Source organism: Fringilla coelebs, assembly GCF_963513975.1.
Source record: "Fringilla coelebs genome assembly, chromosome: 2".
NCBI lineage: Eukaryota > Metazoa > Chordata > Aves > Passeriformes > Fringillidae > Fringilla > Fringilla coelebs.
In genome coordinates, this window is record NC_140029.1 from 79,448,756 (window position 1) to 79,463,531 (window position 14,776).

Here is a 14,776-nt window from a genome sequence, read left to right on the forward strand (position 1 = left end):
GCTGGCTGAGATACTTAGCATGAACACATGATCTGGTACATTAAACTCTTTCTCGAAGCACAGATTCTTTAATCTGATCTCGACTTTTGTAAAATGCTCATATTCTCGTATTTAGCATTGTGGGGCTGGTTTGATTCTTTTGCTGAACAACACATGAGCAGACCGAGCCACGAGGTTGTTTGCCTGCTCATCAGCTCAGCTCTTTGCTTCTCCTGGCACAGGCCAGGTCACCCAGCCCACAAATTGCTGCTTTTCTTCCCTGATTCTCAGCCTTACATGGTTCACGTCTGAAACGTTATTCTGGTTTCAGTGCAAAGTATCTTCATTAATATGCAAATAGACATTTGATGGAAGGGAAGCACCTGGCTTCTCCTTGGAGCTACCCAGAGCCCTCCAGAGCCCCCAGAGCCAGATTCCTGGACATCCCTTCTGCTGGCAACTAAGTGGCTGTGAGCACACTAAATACAGGACTTGCCTTTCCCCCACCAGCACTGTGTTTTGGGCTCTCTGATGAGTCTCTTCAGCCGTAAATACTTCTCTGACGGGCAAAGGTTTGCTGGAGATTGGCCTCAGAAAGTTAAAAGAGGAGTCTGGGTGAACTGGGATGGATTTCACAGGTGGCTTGCAAAACCTTTCCAAGCCAGCCAGCAAAGCCATGTCATCAGTGCAGAAACAGTTTCTGCCCCAGACCTTGTCCCCAGATGAAAGGCTGTGACTACAAAGTGAAAGAGAAATACTAACTTGTGTTACCCGGAGACAAAGAGAGGAAGCCTCCAAGAGAACTCTGAAAATTCAATTAAATTGGAGGCATCATTCACACAGAAACATTTTGAATGCAAATTAAGGCTCTTTGGCAAGTTCTAAACTTCAGAGATATTGATTGATTCTTTAAGGTTTTTTTAGCAAATTAATAACATTTCAGTGGTGAAGCGTAAAAGGTAATTTTCAAGTTTGTGTGTTATGAAGTGGAGCCTGCAAAAACAAAATGTAAAGTGTCTCTGGAAATAACTATCACAACTGTGATAATTGCTAGCAGTGGCTGTAATTCCCAGTAGCTGGCTGCACTCAGCTTTACACAAAATTGATTTGACTTTGCATTTACTTTTTGACCAGGGCTCAGGTGATTTAAATCCAGGTTCAAATTAAATGTGGTTTCCCCAGTTAAGATGAAGCAATGTATCAAATGCCTACGGGAAAAGAACAGAAGGGAGTTGGAAGGCACTTTGTTCAAACTTTTAATTATTTTACCTCATTCACAGTCTGAGTGGCACAAGGATATGTTTTTGTTTGATCACATCAAACTTTCAGAGCGCTACTCTTTTTTCTGCTACAGCTAGCACACTGCTTACACAGCATGGAGCTTTTTCCCCCTGACATTCACAGATGCGAGCTCTGATCCTCTCACTTCAGAGCTGGAGGCTGATACCAAAAGAAAAAATAAAAAATCCGCAAGTACTCCTTTCTTTGCCTGAAAACCCAGATCCTGAAGCACCATGGCAGCTCTCAGCCTGTGCCTCAGCATCATTGCAGGCTTGATTCGAAGTGCTTGCCTGGTAGAAAGCATTGTTCTTGACCTCCAGCTGCTGAGTTTCCACTGAGCAGAACACCAAGTTCTGCTTACACATTTCCTGTGAATAATTCAGCTCTGTGTAATGCCCATGAACACGTCAGGTTTGTCTTTTTGGGGGGTTTCCTTACAACCTAGCTGGCCCTGCTGAGCAAGCTGCACTGCTCCTTGGCCTTTCAGCCTCGTGGAAATCCCTGCAGGCTCAAGGCAAGGGCTGTCTCACCCTTCCTGCAGCTTCACGGGGAGCTCTGATGCCTTAAGTTTTAGCTTTCATATTTTTTTAGATTCTGTACTGCCTTGGTGTGTGACTCTGAATTTCATATAAAGTGTTAGCAGGTTCTCTCCACAGGGTAGTCAGACAAAACAATCCTTTTGCAGCCTGAGAACCAAAGACACCGTTGCAGCTTCAGGCCCCAAAAGTGTAAACAGCAGTGAATTGAGGAGAGCAATCCTCAAAGAGTGAGGATGGGACTTCATCATCTAAAGCTGCAATTGGACCATTAACCCCGATAAGTAAATGGACCAAAACTTATTAAAGTGTGAAAATTTGTGACCGGTCATCCATCTTGCATCCATCTTGCGTGAAGCCACGGCCAGGCTCTTGTACTGCCCAAGGTGTATCCTTTGAAGGCCTTTTTAATAAATATCTACTTTATTCCTTTAACTCTGGCCAGCCTCTGTTGCAGGTCAGCCTCTTCAGGCATCAGCTCAGTGGCAGGACATGGCTCCTGCTCACATCTCCATCGGGCTGAAGCTGTTCTGAGAGCTGCCCTCTTTTGGCACAGTTTGGGAAATGGCCTTTGGGAGGTACAACACAAGCAAGAACATGGAAGTGAGCTCTCAGCAGGTGACAGCCAGACAGCACCCCAAAACCAGGGGGGTCTGCACCCACCCTGTCTCCCTCACTTAGTAAAGGAGACAGGCAAGCAGCTCCCCTGGGATGTGCTCCCTGCGAGGAGAGCAGTGCTGAAGGAGACTGAGAAGGTCAGAGAGAGCCACTGCACCCCAGGCATCCTCTACCCCTCTGCGTGGGGCAACAGAGAGGGGGAACAGACCACGTTCCAACGCTGTCTCTGTCAGAGGGAATTTCAGTGGGGCTCTTTCTTGCTGCTGGGAAAATTGTGCATTGACTTCACAGCATCATTCCTTTCTGGCACGGGGAAGAGGGGTCGTTCACTCTGGCTGAGCTGGACCTCAGTGCCAACATCCCTTGTGCATAAAGCAGGAGTGAAGCCAGAGCTAGGCAGAAAATATACAGCCAAGGCCTCCATGAGTAGGAAGAGTCCTGATGATCAGAACTATTTTTGGAGGGAGCATTTAACTTTATCCCCCTTACCCCTCTGATGGTGGAGAACAGAGCCAAACACCCAGAGGGAGAAAAGATGATAAAAGGATTTTCCCTTCTGAGGGGAGGAGGGACCATTATCAGAGTCACAGAAAGAAGATCAAAAAGAGCTACACAAAGCAGAGGGGCAGGCTCTTTCAATCCAGAGGAATTAATTGTGAGCCAGCAAAATGCCTTAATAACAAATTGCTAAGCCCTATATGTATGTTAATTATATCCCACCAAATTAATATTCATCAGCATGTCTTGTCAAAGCATTAGAAATCAAAGATACACCTTCACATTTTGGGGATCTGTGATAAACTGGGTGAAGAAAAACAGAGTAGCTGTGCCAGGGGGACTCAGTAAGTGTCCTAGATGTAGTGACAAAATGATCTGAGCAAGGGACAGAGCTGCTAGTGCCACTTTCCCTCACCCAGGAGAGCACTGGTGAGAAGCTGTGTGCAAAATCTGCTCAGCTTGTAACTGCACGTCTCCTGTGTGCACATGCAGCCAGTCCACGAGGATGTCAGCCCTGCAATCAGTATGGTTTTCATCAACAGGAACAAAGACATGTGAACAGCTACTGGCAAGAGGCCAGAACTTTCCCCCATCACATTTTTCACAGTCATTTTGAATATGACCTCAAGAAGACCTGTTTGTTTTGCCATAAAAGGCAAAGGGTCTAATCCTAGGCAGTTTTGTGCTGATGCTTCTAGTTTTGCAGGCATAAAAGCTTCTGCTTGAAGGCATTAGTAGAGAAAAGGGAGTCAAGATTGGTTATGTCCTGGTTCTTCACAGGATAAGGAGAAAATTACACATAGACCCAAGAAGGAGGTGTGGTACTTAACACATCAGCACTTGCTAATAAATGCAACCCAGGCTTAGATATTAGAAATGTGTGTGTGAGAGAGCATGTCTGGTGACAAGAGAAACACAGTGTAATTTATTAGTGGTGATTGGCACAACTGACTGCTCATTGCCACTGGAGAAAGTAAGAAATTACTCCAATCACAGTTCTTGCCACTTGACACACGGAATAAGCTTGGCAGCTCCCTCCCAGTCAAGAGGTATGAATTGTTTCTGAAACAATGGTGCTTCATAGCTAACACCCAGTTCAGGACCACTTAAATTCATTACACTGGGTCTATAGGCCCTGTCCTGCAGTCAAGAGGGACTGGTCCTCAAAGGACTTCAAAGCCTCTAAGCTTGCAAGTGAGGATCTACAATAGGCATTTTTGCCAGCTCTGTCCCTTAATTGCTGGGTGTCCTGAATACTTTTCCTTCACTTGAGCACGTGGGTTTTTTTCCCTCCCTTTTCCACTCTTATATTCTTGTTCAAAATGTAAGCTCCTCGGAGTGTACATCTAACACAAGATGTGAATTTTTGAGAGAAATAAGTAAAGCCTACTTTCAGTGCCAAGCAAGAAGTCCCTTCCCTAAAGGGAGGTTCGCTGATATTGCAAAACTCAAGTTTGTAAAAACTTCAGAGGCTACATCAGAAAAATGTTTTCCTGCCCGTGATGCCGGAATAAACATGAACCAACTACAGATTATCTACACAATGGGATAAAGCATATCCTACTCTGTATTCACACGGTTGTTTTGCACATGAGCTGGTCAGGTCAAAGATTTTCTGGGTTGGGCTCATTTGAAAAACTGTTCTTATGGTGTTAAGCAACATGTGAAGATGAGCGCCAAGAAAGCAAAACCAGCCTAGCAGAGGGTCGTTAAAAAGCCTTCAAAAGGAGAAAGTGCAAGTGGGGGAGGTCAGTATCCAAGAACTGGTGTTGGAAAGCAGTCCCACATATTGGATTCATTGTCCAGGAAAAGTTCATTCTTGGGAACGTATTTCTTCCTTTCAGCGCCAAGACCAAGCAAAGGTGGAGGTACTGGTTGCAGAAGTTCCAGTAGACCTTGATGAAGGCTTGTTTCAACTGGCACACTCTCATTTTTGAAAGGTGTTCCACTTGTTTGCTTTCACTGGTTGCTATTTGATTGGGCTGGTCCTGTTTATCCATTGCAGGTACTTGGTCTTTTCATGATCCCTGCTGTTCTGGAGTGTCTCAAGGGATACTTAGTTTTCACCTGGACTGAATGACTACACACATAAACTGTCATCAAAGGTATTTAAATAGGTGAAAAGACAATACAGTGACACAATTGGAAACACTGTTGCTATGCTGAAAACCTAATGTACATTATTTTATTACCCTTTAAGAAATGCTTTTGTTTCGATAGTAACTTATGCAGAAAATTAACTTACACAGGATTATGCTCGACAAAAGGTATCCTGTTTCTTTATTTTCTATTACAGCATAAGCAATTTTAATTTTTGAGATTTTTGGAGTGATAAAGTTCCTGAAATACTCTATTTATCTTTATTTAACTCTTGAAGGGGCAAGTGGAATGGCCTGGTCAAAACAGAGTCAGTTTCCCTGCCCCTCACTGGGGGGAACAGCATACTGCTACAGGGCTTTACCATGAGGAATAAAAGCAGTTTCACACAAATGATGTCCATCAATTAAGAAAAGCAGGTCAACAGTTCTAGTGTGATATTTAGGAATTTCCAAAGGTAGCTGATAAGGGTAACTCCATAAGCATAGTACATGCTTGCAATTCCATGAAATATTTGATTCACTGTGCATTTCCTAACAAAGCAGCTACAGTGAGAAAAAGCCCAAAAGATACAAATCAAGAGGAGAAATCCCAGCAAAGTTTCAAAATATAATGGAAGAAAACTGGAGACTGATTGTTAAGTAGTGCCTTCTTTAAAAAGTCTTGCAGATGTCTGGAACACGTGGCCTTAAGTGGGATTTAAAGCTGTTGGTCTATATATCTTGAGTACGAGGAGGAATTTGCCACTGTTTGAAAGAGTGTGCCTAAGGAAGAATAATTCAATAACATAGAAATGTTGTACCCTTATAGACACAGGCATAACCAGATCCAATTCTGGAAGGTGCAGCTGGGGAAATCTGTATTTGAAACAAATCATGATGTGTCAGTTTTGAGAGATACCAGTGGCTGAAATCCCTCACTGAGGCTGCTGATGGAAAATCCATTAGCTGCTAATTTCTTTGAGGCCAACACCAGTACTTCAAAACAGGACATCCTCCAGGCTAAGCATGGATTCTGGACCTGTAGCAGATGCTAACTGAGAAGCAAGTACTAAGCAGGTCATCTAAGGCATGGAACAATTCTCTTCTGATCTCAAAATGTAATGAGCATTACATGTTGAAGCTCTGTCTTCCAAGAGATGCCCTCACAACTGTATGAGTGTTTCTGGCTCATCTACATCTTGCTCCTCCACCTCCTTCCCCTAAACTAGTTTAGATTGGCTGCTTCATTTGCACAAATTTTCCTTGCCCTTGCTTTCACTCTTCTCCACCCTAAATTTTGGTCAAACTCCAGAAACATTTGACATATATAATAAAAATATTTTTGTTCTTTGATCTTTGCAGTCATTGTCAGGTTAATGGTTAATTGGTGCAGGAATTACTTAGAGGGAGAAAAAAATCTGTTACTGATACAATTTTTTTTTAAAAAAAGACACCTGCCCAAGGTCAGACACAAGGGTGAGATGACTTACTCACCACAAGTGCCTGCTCACCAGCACTGAGTCTAAAAGGTTTCTGGAGGGAACTGTGACCAGTCCTCCTGATGTACCCACACTCCATCCAGGTGGATTGTCATCATGCTCTGCCACCAGATAATTGTTGGAGTGGCTGGGTCCTCGCATGCAAGGCAACATAAGGAGTTAGCCTGAAGGGTGGATTTTGGGAAGGAGTTTTGAGACCTTTCCCTCATGCTGTCACTGATATATTCAGGGCCCTGTGGGAGACTGTTATAATCACTTTCTGCCTAATTTTACCAAATATCAACAGTTCCCTGGTATGTAAATTGCTCTGAGTGCAAAACACACTATTATGGAACCAAATCTGCCTGTGGATCTTGTTCATTAGGGATCTGCTTTGATGAAGTCAATTACAGTTCCTTGGCCCTCTTAATTGAATTTCTCTTTTTCCATCTCTTATTCTACTAAAGTCTCAGCTGGTTTGCTTGCATGAGTCAGAGCCGGTGATAGCGTAAGGGAAAATATCAAGGTTCCCACTGCGGGGTTTTGTGTGTGCATGAGGTGTCCAGCTCCAGGCCATACACGTTCAGGCACAAACTGCCATGCTCAAGGAACTTCACCCAGTGACAGAACTGACCAAACACTCACCCTCCAGAAAACTTCCCCTGGAAAGAAAAAACCCCTGCGATTTTTGTAGCTGTACTCAGGGCAAAAATCCATCAAATTAAAGACTGCTTTTCTGTCTTTCTTCAAACTCTCCATTGCTTCATCTGACTCCTTGACCTTTGCATTAGAGTGAAACTGATCCTGCCTCTCCCAGGTCTGGAGTCTGGGGCTGGTCTGGCTGGTTACTGAGCTGTGGCAGTAGCTGGGACAATGTGAAGAAGCCCCACAGGGATTCTGGCTGTGCTCCAGCGTGTGTGCAAGCTGCAGCTCCAAAGGCACAATTTGGACAACTCTGTGAGGGTGGAGTTCCACGCAGGAGGCAAACGGCACATCCTGATGTACAAGTCATTCTCACCATCAACCTCAAGACCCCATTCCTAAACATAAATACATTTGTTTGAGTTTTTTGGTCAGAAAACAGCCACCACAAATGTATTTTTCTACTTCCAGCCTTTCTGGCTGAGATGAACCCTATACATGTAGAAATCAGCAGAGAACCGAAAACACAGAACTTAAAATCCAACCAGTTAAATTTGGACCATTGAATAAACAACTGCAAACAGGGATATGTAAAGTAAACATCACAGCAGTGATGCCCAGACAGCCTGACGATAGACAGGAACCCAGTAACCTCTGAATGCCTGAACAACTTTGCATCTTGCTACAGCTGCACTGGTTTATAAACCACAGTTATTCTAACCAAAGAGGGAATTTTACTATATTACATTACATTTTATTATATTATATTATATTAATTCTATTAGGGATTGTTTGGATGCTCAAAAGAAGAACAAAGTCTCGCAAAAGCCTCAGTCCCTTGCAGAGAGAGACATATGAAAATCACCTGATAAATAACAGTTGCTGAGAGAAATTGCTCAGCCCACACGCTGCCTTGCACAGAAATGATCATCAACAGAAAGACTTTAAAAAATCAGGAGACTCCCTCTGAAAAAGCTGCTGGAGGGAGGGAGGGAGGAGTGGGGCAAATGGTGTACAGAGGCTGGAAACTTGTGCCTAGCATTGATGGGCAACTGCTTGCCTGAGTCAAGTGGGTTTTCTTTAAATATTTGCAGCATCAGGGCCTGGTCTGGTAACTTGAATATTAGTGCAGTACATCAGCACCTTCTAAATGAGTGCCTCAAACCTCCCAGGGCTCTTTCTGCATGCGATCCCTCTCCTTCCCAGCCATCCCCACTCCATACTGTCGTACCAGGTCATTTTAAGCGGGAGGGAGAGGCTCATCTGGAAAACTGCTGCATATTTATAATAAGACCATCTATTACACCAGTGCAGGATGGAATTGAAAACACATGGTTCCCCGGGAGCAGCTGTTTCTTTTTTTAGGCCTCTTATGCCCTTCAGAAATGTCAAGATAGAGAAACGAAAATGTCAGGAAACTGCAATATGCTTACTCTAAAGGCCTCCCGTTGGTGACGTATTTATAAAGCTGTTGGAAATTTGATTCACACCGAGCACAAGGGACGAGGTTTTAAAGACCCCATTACCAGAGAGGTCTGCTAAAACCAATCCTCCTGATGTATGTCTCAGGGGGAGCTTCTGCTGATTGGACACAGATGCCCCAGGATCTCTGGAGAATGCCCCCACTCCTGCAGAGGGGGTTCAATGCCTCTGGCTTGTAGGGGTTCAGAGGAATGTCCCTCTGCCTTTGCAGTTGTGTCCAGAGATCCGGGTGTGCAAGGCTTTACCACAGCGGCGATTTTCTGCAGTGGATGGTGATGGTGGACCTGGATGGGATAGTTCCGTGGGACCCACACGCAGAGAGGGGTCTCTGTTCTGGGTACAAGGCAATCAAAGTGACCAAACCAATCACCTGGCAGGCTGTGCCCATGTTGTGCCAGCGCTGGCACAGTGCTCTGGGACTGTTTCAGTTCACTAGTGAGCATGCCGCCACAGAGACCAGTTACAGGTGTCTCAAATACCCTCCTTACATTTTGTTGAGGTTTAGCTGGAGTTCCCTTAGCTGGTCACTTTTTAAAGGCCCAAGTGCCAGCATCAGTGCGGTGCCATAGAGGCAGATCAGGTCCCCCAGACTACGTGGGGAAGCAGGAGAGGGATAACTAAGCCCCCATTGCCCTCTCAGGGCCACAGAACCCTCTTACCTGCAGGACTGGCTGAGAGATTGATCTCATACCTGCACAGAGCAGGGCTCTGAAAGCAGCTGACAGGAGCTGCCAGTGGAACAGAACTGTCTCCAGTACAAGGCAGACTAAATCTACAGAGCTGCTTTTGCAACTGATTGCAAATGTGAGCTGCTGCTGTTTCAGATGCAAAGCCTTGGCTCTGCTCTAGCAGCAGTGACTCATGCTGGGTTGAAATGCATCCAAGGTCCCCTCTGGGGATCTCTTCCCGGTTCCCTTCCAACTTCATGGAGATCAGAACCCTCAAGTCATCAGTTGGCAGCTTTAAAATTCCCAGGCCAGCCCCAGAGGAAGAAACATTGGAGTTGGGATTATGGTGTCCTCCCAGTTTGAGGAGGACAGGAGCACACACTCACGTGGCTCTGCTGGACTGCCCATGCCATGGGACAGCAGCAGCAGCACCTCTATTTCCTTACTCATGGCAAGCAACACAGTCCAAGAGAGGAGGAAGAGGCTTCCAGAAGTATGCTGGAAGAGATCGTGGAAATATTTCAGTCAAGCTCCTCAGGGTTTTGAATAAATTACACTTATCAAATATTGTGGTTTGGTTGGGGTTTTTTGTCATTTTTGGCAAAAATTTCTGGCGAGGATCACAGAGTTGTGACCATATTGTAATTCTTTCTATGGGCTGTATTAGAGGAAAAGGATGTGGGAGGTCTTGGAATAGAGAAAAGCTCAAGGAAACAGCTACGTCCTGTTTCTGAGTCCAGAGTCTGGGATGTGGGGTAGAAAAATGGTGAAGTGTGGACAGATTATAGAGGTCCAAAATGTTGGACCACTTCCCAAATAAGGCCGAGGGGGAAGAAAAAGGATGAGTAAAGGAGCTTGCCCTTGAGCAAGGAGTTCAGCACCTCTGACATCCTGGCAGAATGGGCTCAGCAGATTCTATCTGCGGCTCACACACACACACACACAGACACACCCACACAAGATAACTTAATTCTACTTCAGTCCATCATGTTGAGGAAAGCAGCCCTGAGAGAGGCACTTTTCCCAGAGCAAGTGGATTTGAGTAGCTCATTTGCAGGTGAGAGTTGAGGCTGTATCTCCAGCGGGAATGCAGCCATGCAGCCCCATTAGAAGCACTCTTCTAGAGAAAGAGGCAGAAAGGAACATTGTGGAGCACAGGGTATGAGATAACATTGTGGAGCGCTGGGCAGGACACAAGCAGCCCCGTGGGAGGGGACAACAGGTTTAGACAGTTCTGGTTCTGCCTCTAAACCTTGGTGTGCAGCTCCCATTGATCCTCAGTGTTTTCATCCCTTCTGTGTGCCAGCAGCAGGAAATACCAGGCTGGAAGTCCTATGGCAGAAGTGGGTAACAATAAATTGAACACCAGTTTATGCAGAGCAGGGGACAGAGAACAAAAAACCGGATTATTAATTATATTATTAATTAAAGATAGATTAAGGGGAACTTTAGAGCAAAAGGAGATACTGCAAACTTCTGGACAAGATTAGCATGTGAGCAATGGTACATAAAAATTCAAACAACCTACACTTCTGCTTGCAGGAACAGTCTCTGCTGGTCTTTCAAATAAGTATTTGTGTCTCTTCTTCCACCTCAGAACCACTCTGCGCATTTCCAAATGCAGAAATATCTTCTGCTGTCTGTAGGAGGAAGGTAATAAGCTTTACTTCCAGAACTTGGGCTTCACTTGGTTCTCTGAGAGGGCGGAAGAAAGGATGATAGGGAAAGATAGATGGTAGTGGCTGAGTCTGAAGAGACTAATGTTGGAGATGAGGAACAATAAAGGAAGGACAGAAGGACATGGAGACAGGAATTGTCTGGAACCCAGGCAGCTCTTGGGCAAGCTCAGATTTGTATGGATCTGTGTGAGTGCTGGGTAACATATAAATTTGAATATGAGAAATACCAATGAGAAATGCAGTGACCATTGTCCCTCTGTTCTACAGCCCAGGCAAGGGATGAAGCACTTCCTGTGCCTATCAAGTGGTTTGATCAAATCCCTCTGTGTTTGTGCTTCTGCTTGTTTGCTTCAGACAGATAAACACTAATTCATCTCCCCATTGCAACTCCAGGCTCCACCAGCAATCCAAGGAACATGCTGTGAGGCTTCACTGGCACAGATTTCTGAGCATGAGGATAAGAAATTTGGCCCATGACTTGTGGATAGCGTGGTTTGGAGTGGGGCTGGGGGAATGGCAGGTTTTACTCTTCCCTCTGCTGTTGGTCTGTAGCCAACATTGCCCCTCCAAGAAATCCCCTCCTTTTCCAAGGAAACCTTATCTGGGTGGGTTGCACTGGCAGGAAGCCCATGGCAAGTCATTCCAGGGTGAAATTTTTAAAATCACTCCAGAGAAGTAGGATTTTGTAGGATTTTGCATCTCATTTCAGCAGAGATTTCTGTTGCTGCAGTGAGACACCCTCCACGCTCCTTCTCAAAGGCTGGGGTAGTCTGTCTGCTGTTTTGGGGGGCCAGACATGCTGCACAGGGCAATTATGGGGGAGATGGAACCACCAGCTGTGAATCTGCATCCCGGGAGTGCTCTCCAGCGGTGGCACTGCCGACGTGGCTCCACACCTAAGCACTTCCTTGGCATTGGGCAGCCAGGACAGGAAATGAGAGAAAACAGTCTTCCCCATAAACCTGGAGAGAACCATCCCCAGGCAGCTCCCATCACTTTGGTAGTTATGGCAAGAGGAACTTGGTCAGGTCATCTTCAGGGGGAGGAGAGGTGCTTCTCCTGAACCAAGCTCCTTCTGCTTGTAGGGGTGGCAGGTGCTGCCTTAGGGGAGTGCACCTCCACAGAGGTAAAACTGCCTTTGGGAAAACATGACCCTTGGCCTTTTTTCCTTAATTTCCCCCCTCAGTGTGCTGGAGATAACTGTGCTTATCTGCCTCTGTCGAACAGGTTGAGATTTGCAGAAGCGGAGCACTTGGGTGCATGACTAACACCAGAATCATCCTCGTCATCCCTCTGCTGAACCCCATCAGCCTGAGCTCGCTGAGAGTCAACTTTGCACCAGTTTAACTGTCTGTGCAAGGAAGAGTCATGGGCATTTCAGTCTCCCTCGTTTGGGAAGGGGGCACTGAAAACTTTATTTGGGGGATTCAAGGTGTCCAGCAAGGTTTTCTAAGAGAGGTCAAAGATACCAGCAGAAGTGGGTACAAACCATGCAGAGAAACAAGGAACGTGGAGAAGTTAGTATTTCACAGTTAGTATACAGCCTATGTGAAATGTGATCTTGGGTGGGAAATGTGGGTTTATATTTTTTCTTAAATTAAAATAAAAGCAAGGCCAGAGGTCCAGCAAAATATGGAACTGGGGAGTTCTGGTTTAGCATTGCAGCAAAGTTCTTCTGTAACACTAATTAAATCTTTTGCTGTTGTTCAAGGAAAAGTATCAGCCAAGAGACTGTCTCTGCCTCCAGAGCTTTTGATGTGGTTAATTTTTGGAACAAAGAATTTGGGACTCAGATTTTGCAGTGCTTCACTCCACTATCCTGGCCTGTAATAAATACAAAAGCCCATGCCAAGAAGTAACAACAAGAAAAATATTTTTGTGGGTTTCTGCCGCAAAGCTGGGATGGGGATAGATGGATTGATTTGAGGCAGGTGTTGAGTCTCCAGGGTGCAGGGCACAGCCACCATGGAGTATAGGGCAGTAAGCATTGCCCTTGTTAACTTAGCACAGATGCCATCCAGAAAGAGGTAAAAAGGTGCTGGTGCTGACATAGCTTCTGCAATTGAACTGTTTAAGTAAAATCATTTATTGGATGCAGTTCTCAGTTTACTTGGGCTAAGAAGCAGACTGGAGGGAGGATAAAATTCAGAATGAGGAGTTAATGCATTTCAAGGGCTAAAACCTGCACCACTGGGATAAAAGCAAACTTAGTGACTTCATTGCAACTCAGCAGTAAATCCAGAGTCACTACTTTCTGTGGAGTGCAGATGTCTGAATACCATCCCTGGATGGGAATAAAAGGAAATGCTGTTTACTGTGAACAAAACGCATTATGAACAAACTCTGACACACCCTAAACCAACTTTCTTTTGAAAGCAAGTGAGGGTTTCATTAAAAGCAAAATTTGTGAAAAGAGATTTACAGGATATGTGGAAACTTGCTTGAATGATTAAAAATTAATTATATCAAGGGGGAGGATGTACAAACACATTATGTTGGGATGTCACTGCATGGCCCAGACAAATCTGTTCCTGAGATTGTAAATTCAGCCCCTTTTCTCCCCTTCCTCCTCTTCCATCTGCTTCTCCTGGGCTGGATGGACACTGGAGCAGATGCACCTACGTGTGAAAAGCACAGATGATTCAGTGGTGCAGTGTTTCCTATTAAAAGTAGATCTTCCCTGTCACCCAAAGCACTTGTACCATCACAGTGCCAAATGCTGAGCTTGCTGTACTTAAGAGAAGGGAAAAAGCTCTCACCAAAAATAGGCTGCTGGTGTTAGAGCCACAAAACCAGGGATTGACTCTGCCCCCACCTATGTGCCCCACGACTCCCCCCCTTTCTTTTGCTACGTTTCAATGGTCTTACACCATTCTACCTTGTCCAGAGAACCACTCAGACATAAACCAGTGATGGAATAGACTCTTTTCTGCTCTGTCCTCTGCTATTTTATCTGGCCTTTCTCATCTGCAGTACCATCATTGTCACCCAGCATTTGCAGCCATCTCTGCAGCACGTCTGAGGCTCAGCAGATGTACAGTAGAGCTGCAAGAGTTTTCTCCTGCAATTCCTTTCCCATTAATATCCAACTATTTCATTTTCTCCAGCCCCAGAGCTGTTTATCCTTGCTGTGAGCTCCTCAGCAGGCTGATTCACCCCTTGGGCAGTGCCAGCTTGTGTGAGGGAGCCGGGTGCTCGCCAGCTGGCAGCCCTTCCAGAAGCAGATGAGCTGGCCAGGAGAAGAACTGAGGTCAGTCTGCCTGGAAGAGCTACTCAGTTACCATTTCTCCAGGGTTTTCTTCAGTTGTGGGGCTGGACAAGAACTTGGAGAGAATTTGAAGCACTTCTGCAAGAAATCCAGGAGAGGAAGGATAGTTTGTTGGGGAAAGTGCTAACTTTGGATCAAAGTACTTAACTTTGAGCTAAATTCAGTCCTTTAAAGTGATGTTTAGCCCCTCTGTACTTCATTTCTTGCACTAATCCAGGGGCAATGCTACTCTTAGGAATTAAAGACAGGGCTTTACTTGGCATGGGTACTGTGTAAGTCCCCAGACACAGCCAAATGCTGAGCAGGGCTACAGTCTTCTGTGGGTCAGAAAGGTTTATCAAATGCAAGTTGCCAGCTGCAAGATCCCTGCTGACCTGGGGAAGGGCCAGCAATGGGCCCATTTCTTTTTACCTCTGCATTCCTCCCTGCCTTCTGTTTGCACTCCTCTTCAGGTCTGTGGTGGTAGGAATGAAGTCAGGATCAGAGACAACTTGTAATACAGATTTCTTTATTGTTATTTCCAGTCCAGACAGAAGTGTGGACTGGAAGGAACTACAGGGCAGTAATAA